Source organism: Cibotium barometz, chromosome 16 (genome assembly GCF_041138505.1).
Source record: "Cibotium barometz isolate CiBa-2024 chromosome 16, ASM4113850v1, whole genome shotgun sequence".
NCBI lineage: Eukaryota > Viridiplantae > Streptophyta > Polypodiopsida > Cyatheales > Cibotiaceae > Cibotium > Cibotium barometz.
The window spans coordinates 42,302,708-42,309,833 of NC_141061.1; positions in this window are offsets into that span (position 1 = coordinate 42,302,708).

Below are 7,126 nucleotides of genomic sequence, written 5' to 3' on the forward strand. Positions count from 1 at the left end.
AAAATAATCAATTTTAATAATCAAGCTATTTCCACTTGGTTTCTGTGCTTGTGTAGCCGGGCAACGACATTAGCAAGGCTTGGAGTTGGCCTGAGGGATCCTTCCTACCATTAGGAAGATGACGTTCGCCGGTTTAGGCGAGTAATATGATGTTGCATAATTCTACGGGCTGAGGCTAGTGCGATGAATAAGGCCTCCCTAGTGTTGCGTAGACATCCCTCTGAGGAGCGGGAGGATCAAACGATGGAGCCTGAGAGGGCGACATGCTAGCTGTCTCGAGACGATGAGGTGTATGGTAGGGATTGCCCAGTCTATAGAGGTCGGAAGGCCGAATTCTAGATTATCGGCAGAATAAAGTAAAGAAATAAGAGAGAGTAGATTTGGCTATGGATAATTTTCAACATTGTATCTATTTTTTAATTAAATCTTTTGTTTGTAAGCATTGTTGTATCATTATTAAAGGTTGTTTAAATGAAAAATGTGTAAGGTTATTAATTAAAGAACTTGTCTATATGGACTAATTAGAAAACAAAATTGATACGTGAGTTGAATGGAAAGTGGGAGGATGGAATGCCTTGATGGCACCATTCCATGGATGGGTGCACCCGATTAGTCAGGTAGCTTTCCAACAAAATAATTGGAAGTTCTACGTTAGGTATGTAGGTTCTTGGGCAACTCTAGGGGACTAGGCTAGCGGCTGTACCTTGCATAGATGAGGAAAAAAGTGTTGTTTCTAAGAATCAGAATAGAGATTGCCCGAGTTAAGGTGAGTCACTCTATGAGTGATGTGATTTTTAGAGACATTCAGAAGACCACGCTCCCCTTGCAAGATAGAACTAGGTCTTCCCTACAAATCGTATCCTTGTATCTTTACATGGTCAAGGTGTTGACGAGTAGGAAATGTCTCTCTAGTTAGACTTAGTAGACTATCTTACGGTTTCCCCTATTTAGGAAGGGGGAAACCAGAGCCAATCTTAGTTCATAGAACTTGTTATATGAGGTTATTCTACCTAACATAATGCTGATTGATAAAATACCTTACTAGAACAATTTAAATTAGTGATTGAATGAGTGTAGGAAGAGAGATACACTTACTCAAGATTCCTAGTCTTTCAGTGCATCTTCCAAACGGCTTGTCACTTCTCAAATTATGAATTTCGTGATACGATGGTGCAGACACTAGAGATGTTGTCCCTCCCTCATCCCTCTCATATCCAAAGAGGGTGGGGTAGGGATCACGTTTGGAATCGTGGGCGAGGTACTTTTTCATCCGAGGAGACCGAATTGGAAACTTGACCACCGATTTAAAGCGGATTTGTTGGATCAAAAAGTTGAAGATGGTCCATTTATTTTGGTTCGTGGGTACTTGTGAGATCCCCCCGCCCCCTCCGTGGTGCCCCCTCCAAGGGTGTTGGTGGCAGAAGCAGCGTCAGCCTCCTGCGCGGCGGGGCGAGGATCCGCCCTGGGGGCCTCGCCCGTGGATGTTCGCTCGGAAGGCACGGGCGATTCCTCCAGGGAAAATCTTCTAAACGGGGGGATTATCCTAACGAGTCAAAGTCATCACTATTTAAACTGATCTGACCGAGCCTGAAGTCACGTTGGTCAGATCAAGAAGAGACTTGCACTTGGTCCATAGAATCACCGCTTTTTTCCTCCTTTAATGAGGCAGAGCCGCTAATCCCCTCCCACAAAACAAGGTCTTCAGGACTTAATCTAACTAACATAACTAATCGCATCCTTTGATCCAGCATGAAAGATCCTTACCCGCTCCGCACAACGGATTTGGGGGTGCTAGCAGCGGAAGTAGCACTCCTTGTACGGGGCAGGACCCTCACTCGGGGCCTCGCTCACGAATATCCGGACAAGAGACTAATCCCTTGGTTCTTCAAAAACTGAACCCAAAAAAACTTCCCTCGCCCAGAAAGCACGGGCGATTCCTCCATGATATTTTTACTCTAACGCAGTCAGGGTCATTACTCACCAACCTGATCCCACCGAACATGTGAGTCTCTTGGTCAGATCAAGGAAGAAACTTGCACTTGAATCATAGAAACCAACGATTTTTTCCCCATCGAGAGGCACAGCCGTTGATTCTTTTTCCATAGAATAATTACTATCCGGGATTTACTTCATCTATTGTACTATAACAGAATTGAGTCTCATTTTACGAATCCATCAGTCCAGCCTAACCCCATCCAGTCCCATGGGTTAGCCAACCGCCCAACCACTGTAGTGATGGGATTGAATTAGGAATTTGGTTAGGTTTTGTCCTGGGTACCAGGGAAAAGAGTTCACAGGCCCCCTAGCCGGATATTCATGCAAATTTAACGCCAGTCGTACCACTTACACACCTAATATGAAATTACCTTTTTCACAGATTCAGTTATCTTTAAAATAATCATTTAATGAAACCATAGTGTCACTGATCATAATTCTCCAAATATCCGGTTGAATCCTAATTTCCAATCATTCCTTCATCGGTGTACCTATGGCATCATTGGCAACCACAACGCCTTGTCCCTCAGGGGCCTTTTCGATAGTTCCTAGCTCATAGTACCCGACAATATAATCACTTATAAAAATCAAGATGGAATCTCCGTTGAAGATTAGCAAGATCAACCAACAAATCCATATAAAAGAGCCATGGACTCATCCGTTGAGGACCAGCAAGGTCAATCAACCAGATCCATGCCCGGTTTCAAAAAACAACTCTTACTCCTTGTTCCAATAACTTTTCCCGATGCACGTGTGGGTATCTTCGGCGACCCAGAGCCCGAGCACCGTATGGTCAGCACCCTCTAGGATCCTTCGCAGGTGACCTAGCACTTCACTCATAGGCCGCTTCCTTGGTCCCTCATCCACTATACCGGAAGCTCACCATTTAAATCGAACCAAGGCTGGTCAACCTTGCTACGCGACATGTCCTCCGCCGCCGCTGACTCTCCGTCAGCTATTGTAGCTTTATCAGTTAGGTCACCACCCACGACCTCATTCACAAGACGGTTAAAATGCTTCCCAGCATTTTTGACATAAAACAATCATTAAAAAACAGGTCATAAATACAGTTCCTATAATGAACTCTCGTCTTTCACATTGTTTCACATCCGTCCATACTTAATCTATATCCAATTTATATGTATACCCATTGTTTCATATCCGTCCACATTACTTAATCCATATCCAATTCATTTGTATACCCATTGTTTCACATTCATCACATTACTTAATCCATATCCAATTCATATGTATACCCATTCTCATCCAACCACATCATTTTCCATCTCATCACATCTTTCCTCATTCTCATCACATCTCATCCACTCGCATCAACCCATATTCACATCCCATCACACCTCATTCATTTTTCTATCTTATTTTACATCTGTCTCAATTTACATCACATCTCATCTCATTCATTCTTATCCCGATTCACATCACCACATCTCATCCATTCACATCCCATATCATACATTTACATCCGATTCGCATGACATCACATCTCATTCATTCACATCCCGATTCACATCACATCACATCTCATTCACTTACTCACATCGATATCACATCCTTTCACATACACATCCACATCCATTCTTTCACATACACATCCATACATACACATCCATATCCATTCTTCCACATACACATACACATCCACATCCATACATACACATCCACATCCATTCTTCCACATACATATTCACATTCATACTTTCACATACACATCCACATTCATTCTTCCACATACACATCCACATCCATACATACACATCCACATCCATTCTTCCACATACACATCCACATCCATACATACACATCCACATCCATTCTTCCACATACATATTCACATTCATACTTCCACATACACATACACATATACATACACATCCACATTCATACTTCCACATACACATCCACATTCATTCTTCCACATACACATCCACATTCATTCTTCCACATACACATCCACATCCATACATACACATCCACATCCATTCTTTCACATACACATACACATCCACATTCATACTTCCACATACACATCCACATTCAATCTTCCACATACACATCCACATCCATACATACACATCCACATCCATTCTTCCACATACACATCCACATTCATACGTCCACATACACATCCGCATTCATACTTCCATATACACATCCACATCCATTCTTCCACATACACATCCACATCCAATCTTCCACATACACATACACATCCACATCCATTCTTCCACATACACATCCACATCCATTCTTCCACATTCACATCCCCATTCATACTTCCACATACACATCCACATTGATTCTTTCACATACACGTCCACATCCATACATACACATCCACATCCATTCTTCCACACATACACATCTACATTCAATCTTCCACATACACATCCACATCCATACATACACATCCACATCCATTCTCATTACATCACATCTTATCATATCCTATTTTTATCTTATCACATCCTATCACATGCTATTCCCATTTAATAGCTTTTTCTAGGTTGATCCCGATAATGGGACTTTTTCTAAATTTTTGCCAATTGCTTGGCCTAATTAAAGGTTCTTTTTCTCGACGATTAGTTCCATATTCATTCTCAATTTCTCAAATGAACTATATTCAATATTCCTCTTTTGGAATAGAAGAATTCATGGGATTTACAGAAATAAATTCTACCCATATTTCCACTTTTGATAAGTAATCAAAAAAATTGAATTATACTAAAATTTCCTCTTCTTCCCATTTAATTTCTTGGATCTTAAATACCATGGGAATTTCTCTTTTTGCATTTAACTAATTGCATTCCAATGTCATGGGTATTCCTCTTTTATTCATAAAGTAATTTCATCTAAAATAAAATACCCATAAATTCAATATGCTAGGAATTTCTCTTCTCCCATCTAAATGATGGAATTCCAAATGTCATAGGAATTCCTCTTTTAACATTTAAAATGAATTGCTAGAATTTCCTCTTTTGCTAATTACTATTTATGCATAAACATAAAAATCAAAATTTCCATGATTATAATGAGAATCATTCAATTAATCTAGGATGATTAATCCTAGAATATGGTAGAAAGTCCTCTTTTCATAATATAAATGAAAATGATTTATGTGTTTATTTTTCAAAATTTTTGCCATAGCTCTACTGCTATACTGATAATTCTCAATAAATTTGAAAGAATAAAGTTTAGTATTTTTCATGTGACTAAAATAACCACTAATTGGATCATTATCCAATTATGGATTGATTCTTAATTTTACCATAAATTAAATAGCATAAAAGTATCAAAAGCTATTATTTTGGCCTCCAATTAGACAAGCATAGAAACTACTTTTAGATTAGAGAAATGCTTCATGAGAAGGTTCATTTGAATTGAGAATAGGTCATAGGAATGACCATTCTTTGGGGGAGAGAGAGAAATGCTTAAAAACCATTATAAATTAAGCATAAATGGAAATTTATGTATTTCTTCATTACAATACATTAAAGAACTTCAATAGTATTCAAAAGCCATTCAAATTAATGCTTCTCAAGCTTGAGAGGGGTTGAGAAGAGAAACATTTGGAGATTTAAGAAAAAGAAGACAATAATCCACACTTTATCTTCTAAATTACTTGATTCTTTTGATCACAGTAGAGGCCCCCAACCAATCAATTGGTTTGGTATGTTGTTGGAGTCACCAAGGAAGATTGAAGAGAGAGAAAAGCTCCAATCCCTTCAATTTGTAGAGGATTTTTAGTAGAGGATAATAGAAAATATCATTATGTCAGTATAATACTGGCATGGTATAGTTCTCATATTTTTTTACAAAGGGCTAAGGATCTATTTATAGGTGAGGGAGGCCTCTAGCCAAGTCCAACTAGTTTCTAAAATTTTCCAGGTTCAGTTTGGCTGAATTTGGACAAGATTTGGACCTAGTTTGGCTCCCTTTTGATTTGGTTTGATCTAGGAGAGAGGAGAGATAAAAATATCACAATATTTTTGGGTTTAAAACTCCCCCATACAAGTGAAATAGACGCCTTTTTGAAGAGCTCCCTTCTCCTTACCAAGGTGTCAAAATTGAATCATTATACACAAAATATCTCATTTTTTTAGTAATACTCATAGTTTTTTACTAAAAAACCTTGTTCTTAGTCAACTCGTCATCTTATGTGAGCATTTACTCATTTTTGGGGGTTTTTCTTTTATAAAATGGATTTATCTCCTCCCCACACTTGGATTGATCCTATTGGCCCATAGGAACCTTAATTGGACCATAATCCAAAAATTTCTAAAAATCTAGACCCTTAGGCTAAGGTCCTTTATACTTCTTTTCAATTAATTCCAAATACACATTGGAAAGTTTTTTTTGAATTTCTATTTCAAGGGAAACCATTTTACACACTAGGAGGATTTTTATATCTAAAAATATCTCAAATTTGGATTACCTCTCTCGAGGCTAAAACAGGGTAAAACAGAATCTTTCTTTTATTTCAAAAAGGGGAATAATTACAAGATCAGAAGGGGAGGTTCTTACACCTGTACACCTCAAAAGCTGGAGGGAGGAATCGTACATCCTACCCCACTTAAAAAATGCGAGATGTCCTCATCTCGCAGGTGGAGTATGATCTCTTTCATCTTCTTCTTCTTCTTCAATCACTTCCAGCGTTACTGCCTTGGAAGTGGACGATCGATTTGGGAACAACTCTCTTTCACTTCCCCTATTCTGAGGCAGAGGTCTTGCATTACTTTGGTTTGAAACTGCGGGTTGGTTAGAGGGTCTACCTCTAGGATTTCCCTGATTTTGGCGGGATAGAAACCTGATTCCTCTAGAAGGAAGGAGTTGGAGTTTGGAATCTTGATCCCTGATTTTCATGCCCTAAACCTTGATCCAAAAGGAGTTGGACAATCTATACTGCGATGTCCAAATCCTTGATAGTTATAGCATTTCACTCCCTTGTTCAAGGGTGGAACTTCTAAAGTTTAATTCCAAGGGATTGAGTTTCGAGAAAAGGACATTTCTTCCATTCTGAAACTTCCCATATCTTGGGCTTGACCCTGATATCTCTTAGGCGGTGGAAGGCTGGAATCACCTTCTGGAACTTAAATTTTTTTGAAAGGCGATG